Source organism: Oryctolagus cuniculus, chromosome 4 (assembly GCF_964237555.1).
Source record: "Oryctolagus cuniculus chromosome 4, mOryCun1.1, whole genome shotgun sequence".
Classification (NCBI taxonomy): domain Eukaryota; kingdom Metazoa; phylum Chordata; class Mammalia; order Lagomorpha; family Leporidae; genus Oryctolagus; species Oryctolagus cuniculus.
In genome coordinates, this window is record NC_091435.1 from 94,056,176 (window position 1) to 94,082,123 (window position 25,948).

Sequence of the window (25,948 nt, forward strand, 5' to 3'; positions counted from 1 at the left end):
TTCCTGGTTTCATCCTGGACCAGCCCCAGCCATTGCAGCCATTTGGGGAGCGAGCTAGCACATAGAAGACTTCTCTCTCTCTCTCTCTCTCTCGCTCTCTTCCCCCTCCCCCTTCACATAAACAACCAAATAAATATTTTATACAAGGTGCAGAAAGTTGAGGCTAAGGGAAATCTGTACAAAAAAATTCAATTCTTGGGCCTATCCCCTATTGCCAAAGAAAGCCACCAAACCCTAAGAGGATAGAGATAAAATGTTGCTTCTTCTACAGTTTCTTGTTACGGAGAGACTAGAAATATTTGAGACTGTTAGTTAGCGTGTTTTGTAACACACTGAACATAGTTCTATGAGAAAGCACGTGCTCCTGGGGTTATGATTCTCAGATACGTCAACCTATGCATCACCAGGGTGACGGTGGAGCAGCCACAGGCTTGCTTCCCAGTGCCCACGAGAATGAAGGTCGCTAAGGGTTAAGAATGCTAGCTGACATATATAATGAAGTTAAGAGAAATAATAAAAGAAAGAACTCTACACGTAAGAACATGAGAAGGGTAAGATGTGCTTTTGATAAGGAAAAGCTGTAAGGTAAGAGGATGTTTTGTTCTGTTATGGGAAAAAGAGTAATTTTTGTCCACAAGCAGAATGAATGGTTGTTCCAAAATTTCATGAGGAAAAGTGTAAGACAAGTGCTCAGTGAAAGATGAAGTATAGGAGGTTGTGTGTGATGACTCTCCTGAAAGGAATTTTGTATGTGATCAGCTGGCTAAGATTAGAAGAGAATCATAAGGTTTTTTTTTTTTTTTCTAAAAATTGAGTGTTAATTCCAAAAGTACATTGAGGCAAAACCAGAATTTTATCTTTCCGGTTTAAACAACAAGGTTTTCTTGAAGGCTTCATCAGCTCTTAATAGGAAATTGTGAAAGGTTTTTCTTTTCTTTTTATAAAGATGTATTTATTTACTTAAAAGCTGAGTTACAGAAGGGGGTGGGGCAGAAAGAGAGAGAGAGAGAGCTTCCATCTGCTGGTGCACTTTGCAAATGGCTGCAACAGCCAGCGCTGGGCCAGGCCCAAGACAGGAGCTTGGAGTTTCATTTGGATCTCCCCTGTGGGTGCAGGAGCCATGACCTGTTGCCTTCCCAGGTGCATTAGTAGGAAGCTGGACCAGAAGTGGAACAGCAGGGACTCAACTTGGTGTCCATATGGGATGTAGCATCACAGGGGGCACTTAATTAACTGCATCACAAAGCTGGCCCCGAAAAATTTTTCTTTACTTTTTTAGGTGATTGGCCTAGGAAACAAAGATTCTGTGTCTTACCAAGATAATTTCATATGCTTCATATTGTACTTATTTTATTTTTGATCATTGAAAAATACTGAGTTTTGTCTATTAAAAAAGCTGAAGTCAGCCGGCGCCGCGGCTCACTAGGCTAATCCTCCGCCTAGCGGCGCCGGCACACCGGGTTCTAGTCCCGGTCGGGGCGCCGGATTCTGTCCCGGTTGCCCCTCTTCCAGGCCAGCTCTCTGCTGTGGCCAGGGAGTGCAGTGGAGGATGGCCCAGGTGCTTGGGCCCTGCACCCCATGGGAGACCAGGAAAAGCACCTGGCTCCTGGCTCCTGCCATCGGATCAGCGCGGTGCGCCGGCCGCAGCGCGCCAGCCGCGGCGGCCATTGGAGGGTGAACCAACGGCAAAGGAAGACCTTTCTCTCTGTCTCTCTCTCTCTCACTGTCCACTCTGCCTGTCAAAAAAAAAAAAAAAAAAAAGCTGAAGTCAGGGGCTGGCGCTGCTGCATAGCAGGTAAAGCTGCAGCCTGCAGTGCCTGCATCCCATATGGGCGCCAGTTTGAGTCCCAGCTGCTCCACTTCTGATTCAGCTCTCTGCTATGGCCTGGGAGGGCAGTAGAAGATGACCCAAGTCCTTGGGCCCCTGCACCCACATGGGAGACCCAGAAGCAGCTCCTGGCTCCTGGCTTCGGATCAGCACAACTCTGGCCATTGTGGCCACCTGGGGAGTGAACCAGTGGATGGAAGACCTCTCTCTCTCTGCCTCTGCCTCTCTGCAACTCTTCCTTTGTGGACAATGCCTCGAACTCACTCAAGGGGCCAGGGCTGCTTCACATGGCTGCAGCCTGCACAAGATCAGAGAGTGCCGTTTGCAAAACTGTGACACGCAAGGACCCCCTGGAAGTGTGCAGTGCAGAGGTCCTGTGCGAGGGCATCACATTTCAGCACTGGTCAGCACCAAAAGTTTCCTGGGGAATTGTGTCACAAACTCCATGCTAAGCGAACACCCAGTATTATCTGAATAGCAGGATGAGGACCGGAAATGCAGTCTTACAACGTCCCTTGACCTTGAATCTTGGAGAGATCCTGCTACCCCTGCTCACCTCTGCCTGCTGTGGGAGGGCTTGGGCACAAGCATCAGTGGGCAGTGGGCAGCAATGGTGAACACTGAAGGCAAAGCTGCCTTCCTGGATCCAGGGACAACTCACAGCTCCAGGGACTTCAGCAGCACCTTTCCCCAGGGTGGCTTGCAATGCTTGGATATTGTTCTCACAATTGCTCCGTGGATACGGGGAGACGCACCGACTCTTTCCTTATTTCACTCCAGGAGAAACTGAAGCCAGATAGGAAAAGTGGCTTGACCAGGATCACACAGCCAGTAGCAGAACCTGTACCCCAGTGCACTGCCACTCAGGCAGTTACTATCTCTATATTTGCCAACCCCAGCCCCACAAAGGAGAATGTATCAGTGGGGATCCATCCAGGAGACATAAACCACACAGTACATGTGACAGGAGAGTTTAAAATAAAGAGGTATTAGCTGGAACAGGGAGGTGAGGTAAAGGAAGATTGGCTGCTAATTGGAGCTGAAAACAGGAGTCAGAGGGATGGGACAGAGCTGCTACCCGTAGGTTGAGACAGAACACCCAAGAAGAAAGGAGTTTGGAAGAGGGCTCCCTCCACAGGGCTAAGGTTCAGGCCTTATGGAAGAAGGCACAGCCAGGGCTCATGGGGTGACGGGAGGGGAGGCAGTGGGGGTGCAGTGGCCAGGCGTTCACTAAGAAATGACTCCCTGGCACTGAGGGAAGCTGCCCTGGGAGAGGAACCTTGTGCTTGGGCTGTAGAAGCTGCATGCTCCAGGAAGCTGCCCCAGAGCACATGAGATTCGGGAAGGCAGGCCCTGCCTCCTCCAGCATTCCCCAACGCCCTCGCACTGGGTCAGCAAGGAAGGACTTCAGGGCCTATGGCAGAGCAACAGGTCTGGAGCCGAGGCCCTATCTTGACAAGTGGCACTCGGAACCCAAAACCTGGGCTCCCTGGCTTGAGAGTGTGTAATTCTGTTTGGGAAACCAAGCTTCCAGAAGGAAGACCTCTAGGCAAAAGAAAGAGGTCCAGGGACCCAGGAATTCAGCAAGACCAGAGGTCAGCGAGGTGGACAGTGCTCTCACCCAGGGAACACTTGGAGATGGCAGGGACTCACCGCCATTTCTGGGCACTTTTGAATCGAGGGCTAATTTACATGTGATAAAGTGCACTAATCTCAAGGGTAAGCCTGACAGGTGTGTGTGTACATATATATGCCTAAGCAGGTAGCCCCTGGATCAAGACAGAACACCCCAGCACCCCTGAGGGCTCCCCACTCCCCTCCTGTTAATGCAGAGGCTACCACGATTCTGATTCCTCTCCTCAAGGAATTGTCTCCCTGGGCTGGCATGGCAGCACAGCAGGTTAAGCCGCCCTTGTCACACTGGCATCCTATACTGGAGTGTCAGTTTGAGTCCCAGATGCTCTGCTTCTGATCCAGCTCCTTGCTAATGTGCCTAGGAAGGCAGCTGATCATGACTCAAGTGCATGGGTCCCTGCACCCACGTGGCAGGCCCAGGTGTTCTGGGCTTCTGGCTTTGGCTTGGCCCAGCCCTAGCTGTTGCGAACAAGCAGATGAAAGCCCTCTATTTCTCTCTCTCTCTCTCTTTCTGTCTCTCTCTCTCCTTTCAAATATATATTCTTTTTTTAAGATTTATTTTATTTATTTGAAAGACAGAGTTACAGAGAGGTAAAGGCAGAGAGAGAGAGAGAGAGAGAGATCTTCCATCCACTGGTTCATTCCCCAAATGGCTGCAATGGCCAGAGCTGTGCCAATCCAAAGCAAGGAGCCAGAAGTTTCTTCCAGGTCTCACATTGGTGCAGGGGCCCAAGCACTTGGACCATCTTCTACTGCTTTCCCAGGCACATTAGCAGGGAGCTGGATCAGAAGTGGAGCAGCCGGGACTCAAACTGGCGCCCATATGGGATGCCGGCACTGCAGGCCAAGGCTTTAACTGGCTATGCCACAGTGCTGGCCCTTCAAATATATATATTCTTAAAAAGGAGATTAGTCTCCTTGGTTTTGAATCACCCACGTGTGGAGTTCTCTGGTTTCGACTCCTTGCTGTCTGATTGTTTTTGTTCATCACCGTGTCTGTGAGAGCCCTCCATGTCACAGGCAACTAGACTTAAGCAAAAAAGAAACGAAAGAAACATCATGGAAAATGCTTGCTAGACTATTTCCTGGGAAGGCACCTCTGTCTCCAGCACATCTTCATATCCACGGCCGCTGATGCAGAGTGGGGAGTGTAGCTCCAGGTCACCTCATTCCCGGCCGTGTGATGCTTCCTTGTGTGGCCTCAGCAAGCTCAGTAGTGAACAGGAAAGCCCCTGGACCATCCAGCAGGTGGGCTGGGGTGGGCCCTGGACCATCTGTGTCACGGTTGAGTCTGGAACTGGCAGCGTGAACATGACAAGGAGGCCTTGAGGAGCAGCCCTGGCCACAAAGTGCACAGGGGTTAGCTGGTAGAGTGAGCCACGGTGGGGTACTCCTGTACATCAGTGGCCTGGTGCGGTCTTTGGGCAGAGCCCAGGCCTAGGTAAGACCCTTGGGGTGGGTGAATGTGACTCAGCGGTGACTCAGCATTAGCAGGTCCTCAGGCAGTTCACCTCAGTGCCAAGACCTGCCAGGCTGGGGGTGGGGGCCCCAAACTGATGAGCTCATTCTTTTTGTCCCTGCCAAGCAGCTCAGCACCTAGACTTGCAATGCGCTCAGCAGGTGAGTTGGGGGATTTTGGCTGCAAGGAGGGTATTATGGAGCCTAGGAATGGGAAGGTAGGAGGCCTCGAGGAGGCTGTGGGGACAGAAAGGCAAGTGCTGAGCTTCTTCCTCTGGTTCTCTCTGAAGCTCTGCAAAGGCTCTGGTCTTCTCTCTGCGCAAGAGTCCACTCCTCTCGTTCCTTCACCTTTCTCTGCTTTCCCAACACAGAATCAAATGTGACCATTTCAGCCTCATCCTCTAGACCGCCTGTCTCAATAGAGATGACGTCCACACCCCATGCCTGGGATCCTCTGGGGTCAGGCAACGTGATGCAGGATAACTTGGTCGGGTCATGGCTCCCAGGGTTGTGTGAGATAGAATCCCTAAGAAGAGGGCAAGGTTAGAAGCGATGGGTGTCTTAGGTGCCCGGGAAAAGAACAGTTGGTGAGGCTTGGCACTGAGAAAATCATCCTGCTGCCTCTGCAGTTCCTGCCTGGAGCAACTCCCTGAAGTTGGCCGTGCTCCCCAGCGCAGTCCTCCCAGGTTAATGAGGTGCCAGCCGCTGCAGGGGAAGAGTTGGTGTTGGAGTCTCCTGGGCGGCAGGACAAGTGGGAACCTGCTGAGCTCCCTCACTGGGGAGGGAGTGCTGGGCAGACAGACAAGGAAGCCCCAAGGCACCAAAGCCAAGCCCACTGGGGGCCAGGTGGCAGCAGAGGCTTTGGGACCAAGAAGACCAGGATTGTCAGCTCTGTCATTTCCCAGGCATGAAATACTGGGCACGTTACTTAATCATCTGACATCAGTCTCCTCATCTATAAATCAAGATAATAGCATTGACCCTAACAGAGTGGGTGCTAAAATTAGAGATACTATTTCATGGTCATGGTACTCTAGGAGCTGGCCATTGTCAGGATTTTGATCTACACCCTGCCGCCCACACACACGCACACACATTAGGAAAGCAGGTGGAGAGACAGCGTGAGTATCCAAGTCTCCGTGATCGCATGGAGATGCTGAATAAACAGGTGTGATTGTGCTTGTTGGAGAGTCCTGGGCAGTGCTGTTTAAGGTGACAGGTTCGGAAGCGGGCTCCTGGGTGCCTTCAAAGGACTTTGATGTTTGAGACCTCAAATTAAGCAATGGGCTCAAAATAAAAAAAGGACTCCACAACTGAAACTTACAAAGGTTAAAAATCATCATCTACAGCTCAACTACTTCCTAAACAGTCTCTTAGTTATTCTTACATATGCATATAAATAGGCCTCAGCATGTTGACATCAGAATGTCCGGCTGCACTATGTACCAGCTCTGATTTGGGGCAGATCCCTGAGCCCCCTGTGCCTGTTTCCACATCTGTAAAATGGGACTAGCCAACTGTGCCTATTTCAGATGGTTGTGAAATGCATGGTGCCTGGCACATAGCAAACCTGGCTGATTCTGTAGTTCCTGTAGGGTGAGTGCGCACTTCCGTCTGCTTACTGTGATTAAAGCAGGGCCTTTACAGGCAAGCAGGCCTGGGCATCACGAAGGCCTTTTTGTTTTACATTGTATTTAAGGTAGACAAGTTTCATGTATTCCATATACACAGATTCAGGAACACTTCCCACCCCCTCTCCCTCCTGCCCATGCTCCCACCTTTCTTGCTCCTATCGCTCCTGTTCCCATTCTTATTTTTCACAAAGATCTGTTCTCAGTTAACTTTATACTCATAAGATTAACCCTACACTAAGAGTTCAACAAATAGTATGAAGAAAAAAATAAACCACTGCTTCTCAACAGTTGAGATGAGGGCTGTTAAAGATCATCCCATCTCAAAGTGTCAATTTCATTCCTATAGATTGTCTTTGAAGTACTCTATTAGTTACCATTGATCAGAGAGAACATATGGTCTTTGCCTTTTGGGGATTGGCTTATTTCACTAAGTATAATGGTTTCCAGTTGTTGCGAATGAAAGGATTTCAGTTTTTATTATTTCTGAATAGTATTCCATAGTGTATATATGTACCATAATTTCTTTATCCAGTTTTCAGTTGATGGACATGTGGGTTGATTCCATATCTTAGCTATTGTGAATTGAGCTGCAATAAACATGGGGGTACAGATCACTCTTTGGTATACTGGTTTAATTCCCTTGGGTAAATTCCCAGAAGTGGGATGGCTGGGTCATTTGGTAGGTCATATTCAGGTTTCTGCGGTATCTCCATACTGTCTCCCATAGTGGCTTTACCAGTTTACATTCCCACCAACAGTGGATTAGGGTACCTTTCCCCCAACATCCTCACCAGCATTTGCTGTTTTTGATTTCCGTATGAGAGCCATTCTAACTGGGGTGAGGTGAGACCTCATTGTGGTTTTGATTTGCATTTCCCTGATGCTAAAGTTCCTTGTCAATTTCTTTCTTTTTTTTAAAGATTTATTTTATTTATTTGAAAGACAGTTATAGAGAGAGGTATAGACACAGAGAGAGGTCTTCTTCCATTGGCTGGTTCACTCCCCAAATGGCCTCAACCACCAGAGCTGAGCTCAATCTGAAGCCAGGAACCAGGAGCTTCTGCTACTTTCCCAGGCACTTTAGTAGGGAGCTGGATCAAAAGTGGAGCAGCCAGGACTCAAACTTGTACACATACAGGATGCTGTGCCACAGTGCTGCTCCCCTTTGCCCATTTCTTAACTGGATTATTTGTTTTGTTGCTGTTGAGTTTCTTGAGCTCTTCATAGATTCTGGATTTTAACCCTTTATCAGTTTCATAGTTTGTAAATATTTTTCCCATTCTGTTGGTTCCTCTTCATTTTGCTGAGTGTTTCCTTTGCAGTGTAGAAGCTTCCCAGCTTAATGTAATCTCATTTGTCAATTTTGGCTTTGATTGCTTGTGCTTTTGAGGTATTTTCCAAGAAGTCTTTGCCTATGCCAATATCTTGCAGAGTTTCTCCAATGTTCTCTAGTAATTTGATGGAATTGGGTTGTAGATTTAGGTCTTTAATCCATTTTAAGTGGATTTTTGTGTAAGGTGGAGGGTAGGCATCTTGTTACATACTTCTGCACATGGAGATCCAGTTTTCCCAGCACCATTTGTTGAAGACACTGTCCTTGCTCAAGAAATTGATTTTAGCTCCTTTGTCAAAGATAAGTTGGTTGTAGATGTGTGGATTGGTTTCTGGAGTTTCTATTCTGTCCAATTGGTTCACGTGTCTGTTTTGTTTTCCCAGTACCAGGCTATTCTGATTATAACTGCCTTGTAGTATGTCTTGAAATCTGATATTGTGATGCCTCTGGATTTGTTATTGTTGTATAAGATTTCTTTAGCTATTCAGAGTCTGTTACATTTCCAAATGAATTTTAAAATCATTTTTTTATACATCTGAGAAGAATGTCCTTGGTATTTCGGTTGGGATTGCATTGACTGTGTGAATTGCTTTTGGTAGTATGGACATTTTGATGATATTGATTCTTCCAATGCATGAACATGGAAGATTTTTCCATTTTTTGCATCTTCTTCTATTTCTTTCTTTAATGTTTTGTAATTTTCATCCTTGGTTAAATTTATTTCAAGTTATTTGATTTCTTTTTTAGCTTTTGTGAATGGGATTGATCTTAGAAGTTCTTTCTCAGCCATGGCTTTGCTTGTGGAAACAAAGGCTAACTTTTTTAAAAGATTTATTTGAAAGTCAGAGTTACACAGAGAGAGAAGGAGAGGCAGAGAGAGAGAGAGAGAGAGGTCCTCCATCTGCTGGTTCACTCCCCAATTGGTTGCAATGGCCAGAGTTGAGCTGATCCAAAGCCAGGATCCAGGATCCAGGAGCCAGGATCCAGGAGCCAGGAGCCAGGAGCCATGAGCTTCCTATGGGTCTTCCCACATGGTTGCAGGGGCCTAAGGACTTGGGCCATCTTCTACTGCTTTCCCAGCCATGGTAGAGAGCTGGATTGGAAGTGGAATAGCTGGGACTTGAACCGGCACCCATATGGGATGTGGGGATGGCAGGCAGCAGCTTTACCACTATGCCACAGCCCTAGCCCCCAAATCTATTAACTTTTGTGTGTTGATTTTATATCCTGCCACTTTACCAAACTCTTTTATGAGTTCCAGTAGTCTCTTAGTGGAGTCTTTTGGATCCCCTAAATATAGAATCACGTCAACTGCAACTAGGGATAGTTTGACTTCTTCCTTTACAATTTGTATCATTTGATTTCTTTTTCTTGCCTAATGGTTCTGGATAAAACTTCCAGAACTATATTCAATAGCAGTGGTGAGAGTGGGCATCCACGTCTGGTTCTGGATCTTAGTGAGAACGCTTCCAGCTTTTCCCCATTCAATAAGATGCTGGCTGTGGGTTTGTCATAAATTGCCTTGATTGTGTTGAGGAATGTTCCTTCTATACTCAATGTGCTTAAGGTTTTCATCATGAAAGGATGTTGTACTTTATCAAATGCTTTCTCTGCATCTATCGAGATAATCAAATGGTTTTTGTTTTTCAGTTTGTTAATGTGATGTATCACATTTATTGATTTGTGAATGTTAAACCCATCCCTCCATACCAAGGGTAACTCCCACCCAGTTGGTCTAGATGAATGATCTTTCTGATGTGTTGTTGGATTTGATTAGCTTGCATTTTATTGAGGACTCTATGTTCATCAAGGAAATTGGTCTTTAGTTCTCTTTCTCTGTTGTATCTTTTTCTGGCTTAGGAATTAAGGTGATGCTAGCCTCATAGAAGGAGTTTGGGAGCCTTCCCTCCTTCAATTGTTTTGAATAGTTTGAGAAGAATTGGAATTAGCTGTTCTTTAAATGTCTGTTAGAATTCAGCAGTGAAGCCATCCGTTCCTGGGCTTTTCTTTTTTGGGAGGGTCTTTATTACTGATTCATTCTCTGCTTTGGTTATTGGTTTAGGTTTTCTATGTTTTCATGACTCAACTTTTGTAGATTGGTCATATCCAGGAATCTATCCATTTCTTCTAGGTTTCCCAATTTGTTGGCATACAGCTCTTGGTAGTAATGGTTCTTTTATTTCTGTGGTATCTCTCTTTACATTTCCTTTTGCATCTCTGATTTTATTGATTCAGTCCCTCCCCCCCCCTTTTTTTTTCCAAGAAAACAGCTCTTCATTTCACTGATATTTTGTTTTCAGTTTTAATTTTGTATATTTCTTCTCTAATTTTAATTATTTCTTTCCTTCTACTAATTTTGGGTTTGGTTTGTTGTTGCTTTTCTAGGTCCTTGAGATGCATTGATAGCTCATTTATTTGGTATCTTTTCAATTTCTTGATGTAGGCACCAATAGCTATAAATTTGCCTCTTAAAACTGTTTTTATTGTATCTCATAAGTTTTTATATGTTGTATTGTCATCTTAATTAATTTCCAGAAATTTTTTGACTTCTCTTTTGATTTCTTCTATGACCCATTGTTTGTTCAGGAGCAAGTTGTCCAGTCTCCATGTGTTTGCATATATTTTCAAGATTCTTGAGTTGTTTTTTTCCAGCTTCATTCCATTGTGGTCAGAGAAGATACATGGTATGATTTTGATTTTTTGAATTTGCTAAGACTTGCTTTATGGCCTAGAAATATGGTATATCCTAGAGAAATATCCATGCATTGATGAGAAGAATGTGTATTCTGCAACTGTAGGATGAAAAGTTCTGTGGATATCAGTTAGGTCAATTTGGTATATGGTGTTGATTAACTCTGTTGTTTCTTTGTTAATTTTCTGTCTAGTTGATCTGTTCATTGATGAAAGTGGGGTGTTGAAGTTCCCCATTGCTATTGGATTGGAGTCTATGTCTCTCTTTAGATCCATTAACATTTCTTTTAAATAGCCAGGCACCCTGTAATTGGGTGCAAATACATTTATTACTGTCACATCTTCCTGTTGAATTGAGCCCTTAATCATTACATAGTGCCCTTTTTTGTCTCTTTTAAGAGTTTTTGTGTTGTAGTCTATTTTGTCTGATATTAGGATGGCTATGCCTTTTTTTTTTTTTTTTTTTTTTTTTTTTTTTTTTTGCTTTCTGTTAGCATGGAACATCTTTTTTCATGCTTTCACTTTCAGTCTGCATGTATCTTTGTTGGTGAGGTGTGTTTCTTGTAGGCAGCAAATAGATGGATATTGTTTTTTTATCCATTCAGCCAATCTGCATCTTTTAACTGGGGAGTTTAGGCCATTTACATTCAAGGTGACTATTGATAAATAATGACCTGGTCCTTCCATTTTTCCATAAATATTCCTAGCATTTACTTTGGATTTCCTTTGTCTTTTACTGGGAGATTTTCTGTCTTCACATCCTTTCATAATGATGACTATCTTTCTGTGTTTCTGTGTGTAGCACATCCTTAAGCATCTTTTATAAGGCTGGAAGAGAGGTGACAAATTCTTTAGATATCTGTTTGTTATGCAAGGTCTTTATTTCACCTTCATTCATAAATGAGAGATTTTCAGGGTATAGTATTTTGGGGGGACAATTTTTTTCTCTTAAGACTTGTACTATGTCTCTCCATTCTTTCCTGCCTGTAGGGTTTCTGATGAGAAGTCAGCTGTGAGTCTAATTGGAGATGCTATGAAAGTAATCTGGCATTTCTCTCATGCACATTTTAGAATCTTTTCTTTATGTTGTACTGCAGAGTTTGACTATAATGTGTCATGGTGAAGATCTTTTATGGTCATGTCTATAAGAAGTTCTATGTGCTTCCTGTACTTGAATGTCCCCTTCTTTCTCTAAATTGCAGAAGTTTCCTGTAATTGTTTCACTAAATAGGTCTTCTAATCCATTCTCTCTTTTCACACCTTCAGGAACTCCTAAGACACATATGTTGGGTCATTTGATAGTATCCCATAAATCTCCAACACTGGTTTTTAGTTTTCTAATTATTATTGTTTCTTCTTTTTCCCTTCTCCTCCTCCTCCTTCTTCATCTGATTGAAAAATTTCCAGAGATTTGTCTTCTAGCTCAGATAGCCTTTATTCTGCCTCACCAAGTGTATTTTTAAGGCTTTCCACTGTATTTTTATTTAATCTATTATGGTCTTCATTTCTAATATTTCATTTTTATTTCTCTTTGTGGGAAAATTTTTCATTCATGTTGTGTATGGATTTCTTTAATTAGTGGATTTGCTTCTGATTTCTTCTGAGTAATTCCATGATTAATCTTTTGAATTCCACTTCAGGCATTTCATCAATCTCTTCATCTTCCCATTCTAATATTGAAATATTGTGTTTATTTGTGAGAGGTTATATCATTTTCCTTAATGTTGTTTCTTGAATTTCTGCATTTATTTTTAGGCATCTGTGGAGATACTTATTGGTTTTTTTCCTCTGATGGCTTTTATCTTTGAACTATTCCTCTGTGGCTTAGTGGAATGTCTGCTCTTTCAGTGAATACCCAGAAGTGTGTACTGGGTGTGGCCAGAAAACTCTGGTCAGTGCTCTAGGGTGGGACAAATATCAAGGATGATACCCAAGTTGGGTGTGGTAGATCTCTTCTTGTTTACAGAGGGGGAACTATGGTCACCTCTGTTGGCTTGATACATCCTCACCTCTTCTCTTCCAAGGTGATCATTCCCCGGTGTTAGCCCTCAGTAGGTACAAAACTCATCTGCACTTCCACATGGACTGCACAAAGGATCTGTGTGCTCCTCAGTGTGAGCCCAGATTCTGCTGTAGTGAGCCATCCCAGGCAATCAGGGAGCTCTGAGCAAGTGGCACTTCTCACAGTGCTTGCCCAAAGACCCAGCTACACCCTGAGTCCTCTCATGCAGCCACAGTGTTCTCACAGTCTCAGCACCCAGGGCTTCCACAGTCACAGGGTGCAGAGGATCCACTTTGCTCCTGCTAGCCTATCCCTCCGCAGGGAGGCTGAGAGGTTCCCAGAGCCTGCTACTTGGAGGTGCTCCACTAGGTGGATTAAGTCCCAGAGCCTGTGATTTGTTGAGAGACTGTAGACACCTCACAGTCATATGTGGGTGGTCAGGCCCCTGTCAATCCTCCCAGCCAGACTCACAGTCAGTGGGGAACGTGGATTTTTTCCTCTGGTAAAATTCATGGGTCATACATGTGCACAATACCTGTTGGCCACAGCCCTACTTGTTCCACAATCATGCTGGGTTTGTACAAGGGTCTCTGCAGATGGTACTAACGTTGGAATAGCTCCTTCTCTCCACCCGTTGCTGGGTGGGTGCAGCTGAGCTGTTGTGGTTGCCTCTGCTGACAAGATGGAGACTGTCACTGCTAGTTGTTGGGTGTGCACACAAGAGTCGCAGCAGCTGCTACCTACCAATGTACACAATGGCATCACTGCTTTTTTTCTTCTTTTAAAAAAAGTTTTTTTTATTTTACTTGAAAGTCACAGTAACATAGAGAGAAAAGGAAACACACACACACACACAGAGAGAGAGAGAGAGAGAGAGAGAGAGAGAGGTTTTCCATCTGCTGGTTCACTCCCCAGATGGCTGCAATGGCCAGAGTTGTACCGATCCACAGCCAGAAGCCAGAAGCTTCTTCCAGGTCTCCCACACCGGTGCAGGGGCCCAAGGACTTGGGCCATCTTCCACTGCTTTCCCAGGCCATAGCAGAGAGCTGGATAGGAAGTAGAGCAGCAGGGACCTGAACTGGCACCCTTGTGGGATGATAGCATTGTAGGCAGCAGCTTTATCCGCTATGCCACAGCGCTGGCTCCAGCACCCACCCTCTTATGCCTGGCTGTTGGGTGCTGTTGTGGGGGGTATGGGGAGAAAAAGACATGTCTTTTTTCTTTTTCTCTGGGTGAGTGGGTTCCCTGTTCCCCTCAGGGCTCTGGGCCAGACTCTAAGACAGTGCAGTCCGCTAGGGTCTCCCTCTGGCTATATCAGCAGTGGCATGGGCCGCTGCAAGCTGATCTCACCTTGCTCTCCAAAGCTGCCGCTTTCTCCAGCTCAGGGCTGTTGGGGTCATTTGGTGTGTTCATGCTCATAGCTGCGTGTCTGTACCTTCCACACAGATCCGTGGTATCACTCTTGCTTCCGCAAATTCTCCACTGGAACTTTCCCCTGAGAATGCACTTTCTCCACTTTTTTTTAAAAAAAACTGTTTTCGCTTAGCCTAGAGAAGACTGTCCTGTCGCTATTCTGCCATCTTGGAATGCCCACAGAGGTCTTAAGACAATCCCGATCATGTGCGTGTGACTCTGTATTTTTATGGGAATCAGATGTCACTCAGATAGTAAACCACAGATCTGTGATTTTTATCTCCACACAACTATTCTCTGCGGGGTGACAGAAGGCTCCCACTGGTATTTTGGAAATGTATATTTCCCCCACCCTACTTTTTGGTCATAATGTGCAGGAGTTATTGTTGACGTTTGGTGGGGCCAGGTTGGCACAGCAAAGGTTGCTCCTAGGTCCCCCAGGTCTTCACCATATAGTGACAAACCTATTTATAATTTGATTCTAAAATGTGGCTGTGCCTAGAATTATGGATATGAAAAATCTGTGTATTTTACAAGTGAAGAGATATGGCATTTCTTATTGTTTTATGCAAGGTTTGGTAAGTACCAAATTTCCTATGAAGTGGCAACCACATGCATCAAGGAAACATTGCACTGGATTTCATTTGAAAGTTCACCAAGCGTTCACTATTTTGAAAAGGCACCAATGCCAAAAGACACCAATGCTGCCTGCATTATAGCAGATACCTTCCCGGTGTCCACATTTATGTGTGAATATACCAACAAAATGCCAAGTGTTGGAACCTGGTTTTCTATCTGCCTACATACCCACAGATGCCAACAGGTCCACTCTGCTGCTCCTCTTCCTCTCCTTCTTCTTCTTCTTCTCCTTCTCCTTCTCCTTCTTCTTCTTCTTCTTCTTTAATGAACAGTGGTCTCATAAGTTAAAGTGAAGCTTTTATTAGGAAAGACATTTATAAAGCTGACAGTATATCATATGTGAGATCTAAAGAACTTTAAAAACCAGAATTGTCACTAAATATTACATTTTTAAGTAGAAGTTAAAGTTGTAGCTGTTTCTTTCAGAGACATAGCAAATTATTTCAAAATATGGTAAGCAGTGTAATACAGAGAAGAACTCAAATTAGTCATGAATAATAGACCACAGAGGTGTAGGAAAATCCAAGTGAAACTTGTGTTTTATTCCATTGAATTCTGATGTTGCAGTTCTAAGAAAAAAGCAGAGATGGTGAAAGCTACTGAATTTGCTCTGTGTAATGAGGTAAGGCAAGCAATTTTTAAAAAGATTTATTTTGTTTGAAAGGCAGAGAGAGACAGTCTTCCATCCACTGGTTCACTCCTCAGATGGCTACAAAGGCCAAGACTGAGCCAAGCCAAAGCCAGGAGCCAGGAGCTTCTTCTGGGTCTCCCACATGGATACAGGAGCCCAAGCACTTGGATCATCCTCTGCCACTTCCCTAGGTACATTAGCAGGGAGCTGGATCAGAAGTGGAGAAGCTGGGACCTGAACTGGTGTCCATTTAGGATGCTGGTACTGCAGGTGGCAGTGGCTTACCACACTGCGCCACAACACCGGCCCCGAGTTAACCAAATTTTTCTGGCTGGCGGTTGAGATCTCTCAGTGGGATAGGAAAGCTTTCCTGCTCAGATGGGTAAGGTTAAGAAATGAAAAAAGAAAAAAAACATCGTGGAAATTTATTTTCAAAATTACTGACAATGTATACAAAGGTGCTGACAGTACTCAAAACCCTTAACATTTTTATTTCATAGAAGAAATAATTCCCTTTTCCAGTGTCATATTGTATGCCTCAACTACAATTTGCTGGCAACATGGGATTGTAGGCTGTTAAAAAAAATTAGCACCAGATGTTTAGCGCAATGCAAAGAAAAAGCATTTTGTGACAATTGGGTATTATTTCATTTATTTTTGATTATTTGCTGGTTTTCAGGATTTTCACTGTTACTTTGCTACTGTCTCGAGAGGTTTCTGTGTTCAAAGGCCTAAACTCTGGAAGTCTCATTCTCTAATTTTAGTTTCCTCTTCCAGTCTAGCCACTATTCACCTGATGAAACAAAATAACTCCAGGCCACAATGAAACAAATTGGATGCAGTTCAATCATGTAAACTGTATGGTTGGGTTATTGTGTGTTAATAAAAACTTTTTCGAGGCCGGTGCTGTGGCGTAGCGGGTAAAGCTGCTGCCTACAGTGCCGTCAATCCATTTGGGCACCAGTTCAAGTCCCGGCTACTCCACTTCTGATCCAGCTCTCTGCTATGGCCTGGGAAAGCAGCTGGAGATGGCACAAGTGCGTGGGCCTCTACACCCGTGTGGGAAGACCCAAGGAAGCTCCTGGCTCCTGGCTTAGGATCAGGGCAGCTTCGGCTGTTGCAGCCAACTGGGGAGTGAACCAGTGGATGGAAGACCTCTCTCTCTCTCTGCCTAACTCTTTCAAATAAGTAAATAAATCTTAAAAAAAAAAAACTTTTTCAGGGAGTTTCTATTCTCAAAATACATACATACATACATACAGACCCAAGAAATTGGATCAAGATGGCAGAATAGTGAGTTTCTGCACTAGCTTCAGCCACAGAAAAATGCCAGAGTAGCCAAGGAGGGATCAGGTTTCCAGGAGAAAGGAAGACTTAAGTGAAGAAGGGGGAAGAACTGCAAACAGCATGGAGACTCGGAGACTCGAAAGGCAGCCGCGAGATAGGAACAAAGGAGGCTGCAGCTCCTACAGGTGCACTGGCTGGAGGGACGTCACCCGGCCGGCCGGGGAAAATAAGTGGAAAGCGCTGTAACCCCTGCCACTGCTACAGACCAGCAGCCCTAGCTTTGGGAGCGCGCCACTGTCCTCACTGACTTTAGATCCATCTAGAAAGCGGACGGGGTCTGAGCAGCTCCTTTGCCTCAAAAGCAGAAACCCACATTGCCTCCCCCTCCCCCCACGCTGCTGTTATGGCCATTGCTAAACTCTGTTCTGCCTTAGGGGGCGGCAAGCAGCCCCACAGCAGAAGCGCCACAGCAGGAGACAGGGTGCCTTCCAGGGAAGAGAGAGGGGCTCCTGCATCCTGAAGCTGTGGGATGTCCGAGCACAACCTCTGAAACTGTGCTCACCTGCTCTGCACCCCTGGGGGATGTTCTCAGCTTCTTGGGACTTGGCTCTAGCTGCAGCCATAAAGAACCCCAGAGGACCCACACCTGAGGAAGTCTCCCTCTGCATCTCTCAGCGCACACTGCTGGATGGCCAGGGCACAAGGCCCAGCATCACGCTTGCATGCCCTGTGAGAACTGGGGGCAGCTCCCTCCATGCCTTGAAGTTCAGGGACTGTTACTGTTGGTGCCACAGCCCCTGGAGCATCTCCCACTCACCTGTGGTAGCTAGAGGGCCCAGCATAATTGTCGTTCAAGGGCCCCACTGCACCCTGCAGCAGCAGGACAGGGACTGTAAGTACTAGGTTCCTCAGGGTCCCCCGAATCTGCCCTGATGGAATTAGAGAAGAAGCTCATTGCATTCCACTGCTCCAGACCCACACCTGTCAGAGCACATCCCCAGCATAATCTACACTCAACCCATAGCACAGGGACAAGGAGCCTTTCACATACTCCAATGCTGAGAGCAGGGCTTTTGATGCAGGGCCTGGGGAAGTTCTCCCATCCCTATGACACAGTCCCAAAGCATAGCTATTGGTGTTACAAGTCCCAGCATCACTCAGGCTTCCCTGGCAGGACAAGTGAACTGTACCTGGTGTGTTCCCCTGCACCAGGAAAAAGGCTACTGTCATCACACGCCCTAGTGTGACTGAATCCCCACTCTCTGGGAACTCACTTTTGGAAGCCCACATTCACTTCAAAGTCATACTACTACCTCCACAAACTGCTGCAGATTAGAATACTATGGCACCATAGACACTGCTGACACAGATTATAGTTGAAAAAAAATCCCTCAGAGGTTAGACTTCTGGGCTCACCAAGAACCAAAGCCAATAAACTCCCCCACTGACATCTTGCATTCCATCTTAACAAAAAAGAGCATTTCCTAATGAAACCACTGCAGAAAGAATAAGGAACAATACCCAGCTGTGCAGACATCAACACAGGGACACAGGCAACATGACAAGGTAAGGAAGCAAGGCACCTCCAAAAGAATAAAATAGTTCTCCAGAACTAGATCCTGGATGAGAAGGAAGTCTGTGTGATGCCTGGAAGAGTTCAAAATAATGATTGTAAGGAAACTCAGTGAGATGCAAGAGAATACAGACACATAGTTTAAAGAAATGAGGAAAATGCGTGATATGAATGAGAAAGAAAATAAATACAATTGAGAGCTTCATCAACAGGATAGAACAAGCAGAGGAAAGAATTTCTGATTTTGAGGACAAGATTTTTTAAATAACCCAGAAGAAAAATGAAGAGAAAAGAATTTAAAAGGATGAAGAAAGTCTATGAGGATACGAGACACCCCTGAGTGAGCAAATACATGTGTTATAGGAATACTTGACGGAGAAGACAAGGGGAAGAGCACTGAGAACCATCTGAATGAAATAATAGTTGGAAACCTCCCAAGTCTCAAAAGTTATACATGGACATCCAAATACAATAAGCTTGAAGGAATCTAAGCAGATTCAATCAAAAAAGATTTTATCCAAGGCATATTATAGTCAAATTGTTGAAAGTTAAGGACAGGGGCCAGTGTTGTGGGGTAGTGGGTTAAGCTGCTGTCCTCAATGCCAGCATCCCATATGGGCACCAGTTTGCATCCCAGCTGCTTGGCTTCTTATCCAGCTCCCTGCTAATGTGCCTGGGAAAGCAGCAAAAGATGGTGCAAGTCCTTGGGCCCTTGTACCCATGTGGAAGACCCAGATGAAACTTCTTGCTCCTGGCTTTGGTCTGGTCCCGCCCTGGACATTGTGGCCATTTGAAGAGCAAACCAGTGGATGGGAGATTCTCTCTCTCTCTCTCTCTCTCTCTCTCTCTCTCTCTCCCCCTCTCCCTCTCCCTCTCTCCCTTTTTCCCTCTCTCCCTCTCTTCCTCTCTCTATCAAAATGAATAAAGCTTAAGAAAAAAAAGACTGATCAAAGACCTAAATGTAAGACTGGTAACTATGAAATTTTAGAAGAAAACACAGGAGAAATATTTCAAGGCATTGAGACAGGCAATGATTTCTTGGTGAGACTGAAAACTCAGGCAACAAAAGCAAAACTAGACAAACAGGATTATGTCAAACCCAGAAGCTTCTGAACAGAAAAGGAGATGATCAATAGAGTGAAGAGACATCTGACAAAATATTTGTAAGCTACTTATTTGACAAAGAATGCATATCAGGAATTCAAGAAAAGCCAACAATAACAAAACAACCAATACAGTTAAGAAATAGGCAAAGAACCTGAATAGACCATTCTGGAAAGAAAAAATACAAATGACCAACAAATGTATGAATAAATGCTCATTATTACTAGTTATCAGGGCAATGCAAATCAAAATACAAGGAAATATCACCTCCCCTCTGTCAGGATGGCTACTGTCAAAAAGAAAGTAACAAATACTGACGAAGAGGTGAAGGAGGAACTCTTACAGCTGTTGGAGGGGATGTAAATTAGTACTGCCACTATGGAAAATAGTACAGAGACTTAAAAAACTAGAAATAGAACTGTCATATGATCCAGTAATATCACTATTGGGTATGTATCCAAAAGACATGAACTCATTGTATCAGACACCTTTTTCACTATCTTTATTGCAGCACTGTTCACAATAGCCAAGGTAGGGAATCAGCCAATGGGTCCATTCTCAGACAAATGAGTAAGGAAAGTGTGGTATATACACAACTGAATACTATTCAGCTATTAAAAATAATGAAACCTTGTCATTTGCAGCAAAATGGATGATTCCAAATGACATCATGTTAGGTGAAATAAGTCAGACACTGATGGATAAAAAACTCCATGATCTCCCTCATACGTGGGAGCTAAAAAAACTCTCAATCTCAACACAGAATGCTGATTAGTAGAGGCTGTAAGGGGTAGAGGGAGTTTGGGTAAGAAAAAATAGGGGCAGCTGGATGTGGCTCATTCATTGCAACAAATACACTCTTATGAGATGTTAGTAATAGGGGATGCTGGGTGTAGTTTGTAAGATTGTGACACTTGCATCGTACAAATATAAGATGCTAACAATGGGGGAGACTGTGGGGGGGTATATGGGAACTCTTGGTAGGACTTCCCGATTTTTGTTTTGTAAGATTAAAGCTATTCTGAGAGTGTGGTGCTCCCGCTGCTGCCTGCATTGCTGCTGTGACCACCTTCGCCCCCTACCCTGCATCCGCCGCTACGGCCTCTGTCACCACTGCCTGGGGACCGGCTGTATGATTAAGCCACAATCTTCAATGAGTAAACATATTCCTTTCTGCGGTGTTCTTGGTCACACATTTATGGGGTTTCTGAAGGGCAGTGGAGACTACTGCCAGGCACAGCACGACCTCTATGCAGACAAGTGAACCGTAGAGATTCGTTACTACTCCACCAAGAAGCCCCCATAAAAGTGGTTAACCTGGACACAGAAGTGTTGAATTGAAACCCACAGAGCATTTTACAAGAGTTCTGACCTGGATGGGGTAAACCTCAGTGCACTTCTTTTCTATTGCCTCAGTATTACTGGACTGAAGAACTGCTGCTTCTCGTTAGGAGGTTCGTTTCATTTCCCATTACTCCCCACTTCATACTTAAAGCACTGAGAATCACAAGTGGAAGATAGTGAAGCAGACTTCAGTTTCTTTGCATAATTTCTGTATTCAGTTTTTTAAAAATTCTTTCATAATTCTATTAAGTGTTTTTTAAGTAAATTAACATGGCCCGAATGAACCGCCCAGCTCCTGTGGAAGTCACATACAAGAACATGAGATTTCTTATTACACATAATCCAACCAATGCAACATTAAACAAATTTATTGAAGAACTTAAGAAATATGGAGTTACCACGATAGTAAGAGTATGTGAAGCAACTTATGGCACTACTCTTGTGGAGAAAGAAGGCATCCACGTTCTTGATTGGCCTTTTGATGATGGTGCACCACTGTCCAACCAGATTCTTGACAACTGGTTAAGTCTTGTAAAAATTAAGTTTCGTGAAGAACCTGGTTGTTGTATTGCTGTTCACTGTGTTGCAGGGAGAGCTGGGAGAGCTCCAGTGCTTGTCGCTGCAGCATTAATTAAAGGTGGAATGAAATATGAAGATGCAGTACAGTTCATAAGACAAAAGCGCCATGGAGCTTTTAACAGCAAGCAACTTTTGTATTTGGAAAAATATTGTCCTAAGATGTGGCTGCGCTTCAAAGACTCCAATGGTCATAGAAACAACTGTTGCATTCACTAAAACTGGGTGACTAATGCTATTGCCTTGGAAGAACTTGAGACAGGATCTAATTGTTCATACATATTAGTCAACATGTTGTCTTGGTGAGTAAGTTTAGTGAAGCTTCCAAAAGGTATTGAAAATTAGTTTTACCAGGCCATGAGTTTGACAGAATTGCAACCTCTATCTTTGGGTTATAACCAACCTATTTGGACATTTAGCAAAAGATTCTTGCTGCTTAGTATTTAAAATGTGCTTATCATTTGTACCAATTGACTTTTCCTGAAATCATGCAATATTGAGTTGTATCTTAAATCTATTCCCATGCCAGAATCTTATCAATACATAAGAAATTTAGAAAGATTAGGTGCCAAAATACCCAGAACAATACTTGCATATTTTTAATATCATACAGAATTAAAATCCCAGGAACTATGAACACTCTAGACCTTATGTGGTTTATTCCTTCAGTCATTTCAAACATTGAAACTAGGGACTATATGGTTATTTGCCTGCTCACTTTATGTTTACATCTCCCACATTCATACCAGTATACATCAGGTTTGCTTAACCATTGATTTCTTTTTTTTTTTTACCAAGTCTTATGATTATTTAATGTTTCTATAAATCTTTTGCTGTTAATATAAAACCTCCATTTTGAAAAATCTACATTGTACAGAAGCACATGTCTTTAATGTCTTCAGACAAAAAAAGCCTTATAGTTAATTTAACATTTGCACTCTGAGGTGCAGCTTGACAGGGAGGGCCTGAAAAAAGAATGGGAGGGAGTTATTAAATATCTGTAGTAAAATGTTGCCTTTGTCTTGTGCATAACATGTAGAATATGCTCTTTAATTTAGTAAATATTTTTAAGAGGTAGAGATGCTTTGTTATTGTAGCTTAAAATTCTTAATCATAAAATTTCTGAAATTCTTGTAATTTTTTCCATACTTATCAAAAGTTGTTTACCAACTTAAAAAAAAGATTAAAGCTATTCTGAAATAAAGTCTTTTTCTCTTTTAAAGATTTATTTATTTATTTGAAAGTTAGAGTTACACAGAGAGAGGAGAGGCCGAGAGATAGAGAGAGGTCTTCCATCCGCTGATTCACTCCCCAACTGGCCGCAACAGCCGGAGCTGCATCAATCTGAAGCCAGGAGCCAGGAGCTTCTTCTGGGTCTCCCATGCAGGTGCAGGTCCCAAGGACTTGGACATCTTCCACTGCTTTCCCAGGCCAGAGAGCTGGATCAGAAGTGGAGCAGCCAGGTCTTGAGCTGGTGCCCATGTGGCCCATGTGGGATGCCAATGCTTTAGGCCGGGGTGTTAACCCGCTGTGCCGCAGCACCGGCTCCAAAGTCTTAAGTCTTTTTTTTTTTTTTTTAAGTCCCAAAGGTAAAAATACTGAGACATATTGTACACAGCCATCCACATGTCCAGCGGAACAAGTCCCAGTTCAGTGGCTTCCCAGCTTGTCCTTTCCAGCCTCGCTCTCCCCTCGCTCCCCACTCTGCACTAATGCCTACCACTGTGTTGCCTGGGATTCTCCTGAGAGCACCATCACACACGTTCAGTCAAGTCCCATTCACCTGATGCAGGAGACCCAAGCAAGCACTCACCTTCCTGTTTTTTAGTGTGTAGGTATGTGTGTGCGTGCTTATGTGTGTGTAGACCAAAATGATGACAATGGCCAAGTTTTATGAGTCACGAACCACGTGCATCCCAAACATCATCTCTAATACCAGTACCTGCCCCGCAGGGGAAGTGTTATGTTTCTGTTAGTCTGCCTCAGCTTGAGACTCACTTTTGCAAGCTGGGGCTGGACAGGGAACCTGAGTGAATCTCATCTTATAATACAGTTTCTTGAAGACTGTCTTTAAGGTCTTTTAAAATACCAGAATACTTACCTTATATGAATACTGGACTTTCAAGACAGAAGATATGATTTCTGAGACGCATCATGGCCTTGTTCTCTGCTATACAGAGGGAATTCTTGATGCTACTCAGAAGCAAGGCCAGTGCTGCGCTGAGAGTATTGCTTCTTATTTCTGCTCTTGGACAACCTGCAATTCGTCTAGCATGTTATTGCTGTTTCCATGACAGTTTATCCCTTCTTTCTCTTACTTGTGTATGCAAATAAGCCAGATATGTTATGATGCATGCTGACATTCATTTTGATCACAGTGTTGACTGAACCCTGTCTTTCTTTCTTCCATGAAACACCTCCCATATTCTCACTTTTAAATCCAAACTGACTCATGCAATCATATGACACTATTATGTATCCTAGTAATGTTATACTGGATCATTTACATATGAAAATACACACAGTTTTACCACGGGTCATTTTATTTCTATTTTTTATCACAGTGAGCATAGGAGGAAAAGCAGTCTTTGACACCTGGAACCTGGCTTGGCACTCACAGCCAGGCTGGGGCATTCTCCGTGGAACACTGAGCTCAGACAGGCCACTTTGTGACAGTGATGCCTGTAGGCAGAAGAACATGCCCAGTCATATCCGAACACGGTCAAAGCATGAACATTCTCCAAACCACAGAAATGGGCAAGCAGCCTCCGAATCTGGCCAGTGTGAGTGACTGTTGCCTTTTTACAAGTATGGTTTTAGCTTCATTTTAATCTTCCTTCCTTCTTGAATACATGGGATATGCTGTGATAAATTCGTCCTTTGTATTGATCATAGCATGTACTTCTGCCAGGGAAGATGGCAAAGACATCACGGCATGCTATATTCCCAGGGGGTCACCACTGTGTCTGCAGTGTCACTGACCAAAAGGCTGTCCTGCAGGACAGGTCATGGCTCAAGTACTTGGGTGCCTGCCACTCACCCAGTGCGGAACTCCTCCCACTTCTCATCAGCATCCTGCCACAGCAAAACACCGCTCCCATGAATCTTCCCTAAAGTTGCCTAATAAGACTCTAAATCCCTTACGTCCTTTCCAATACTCTTTTTTTTTTTTTTTTTTTTTTGACAGGCAGAGTGGATAGAGAGAGAGAGACAGAGAGAAAGGTCTTCCTTTTGCCGTTGGTTCACCCTCCAATGGCCGCCACGGCCGGTGCACTGCAGTCAGCGCACCACGCTGATCCGAAGGCAGGAGCTAGGTACTTATCCTGGTCTCCCATGGGGTGCAGGGCCCAAGCGCTTGGGCCATCCTCCACTGCACTCCCGGGCCACAGCAGAGAGCTGGCCTGGAAGAGGGGCAACCGGGACAGAATCTGGCACCCCGACCAGGACTAGAACCCAGTTGTGCCGGCTCCGCAAGGTGGAGGATTAGCCTATTGAGCCGTGGCGCTAGCCTCCAATACTCTTACTGAGATGTCCCATATCTTCTCATGGTTTGATATTCTCCCCTTGTGATGAAAAATAAACTCAAGCTCAACTTAAGTGTGGTGGCTAGGGGGCACTCACAGATGTAGTGTTGCTTTTGCAATTAGGTATCTATGAATTCCATTTCAAGGTAGCAAAGGGGCTTTATAAACATCTGTTACACAAAGGAAGTACTGAGTCTGGTCAGATTACTGATAGGAATTTTGTTTTATCATGATCCTGGCTCCCAGTCAGTCATGGTGTGCAATATTTGTGTATAAATCTTGGTTGTAATTGTAAGCTTTGCATGGGGCTATTAATCAAATGATGGATTGGTGTCAAATTACTCCCTGCATTCCTCTCCAAGGGTCCACAAACCAAGCACAAATCAGCTTAGGACAATGACTGGCGGGGGTGTGCTCCAAGGAGATCTTGTTTTCTGGTTTTGATTCCTTTTGTCCTCTTGGGCACTATCATGTGACCTTAAATTTCGTATTCCCACCATTTGCTTCTCAGATGTGTGTTTTTCTCTGTCAGCACCTCTGGCATCTCAATCATCCAGCGGGAGACTGATGTTATTTTAAGTGAGTGGGCGTGGGCATTTGACACTATGGCTAAGATGTTGCTTGGGATGCCTGCATTCCATACTGGAGTGTTTGGGTTTCAGTCCTGGCTTCACTTCTGTTTCTAGTTTCCTGCTAATGTGCACCGTGGGAGACAGCAGGTCATGGCTCAAGTACTTGGGTGCCTGCCACTCACAAAGAAGACTTGGATTGAGTTCTGGGCTCTTGGCCATGGCCTGGCCCAGCCCTGGTTGTTGTGGGCATTTGAGAAGTGAACCAGCAAATGGAAGATTTCAGTCTGTCTGCCTTTCACATCAATAAAAGTAAAAATTTTTTTACTTACAAAAAAAAAAAAGATGGAAGGAGTGTACAAAAGTGTTTTTATGACCTTGTGGAATGAAATTGTCATTCTTCCTTACTCTTCAAAAATGAGTTGCTAAAAAGAAGGGAAAGGGGTCTTGGGAAATTCTGAGAAGCCCCAATGCTTAAGATAAAGGCTGCTGTACCAGTGAAACAGGGTAGCAGCCTATGCTGGCACTCTGCCGACTGTGTAACTCTTCACTCCCGGACCCGTGACCTGTCCGGATGCGCTCACTTTGACCACTTGCTGCTCCCATGGTGTGCGCTGGAGAACAACTTGTCAAAGACGGGTTTCTTCTCCTAGGCGGTGGGAGGAGGTCGTTTACCACCACGGAGCTAAACGCCACGTGTGATGTAA

At 44.4% G+C, this 25,948-nt stretch overlaps 2 pseudogenes; one reads left to right on the forward strand and one right to left on the reverse strand.

Annotated features, from left to right (window-relative positions):
• LOC100356571 (elongation factor 1-alpha 1-like) overlaps positions 1-14,914 on the reverse strand; it is a 35,141-nt pseudogene extending 20,227 nt beyond the window's left edge.
• A 5,843-nt stretch (positions 14,915-20,757) lies between these two features.
• On the forward strand, positions 20,758-21,367 carry LOC100356309 (protein tyrosine phosphatase type IVA 1 pseudogene; annotated as a pseudogene).
• Positions 21,368-25,948: the final 4,581 nt, after the last annotated feature.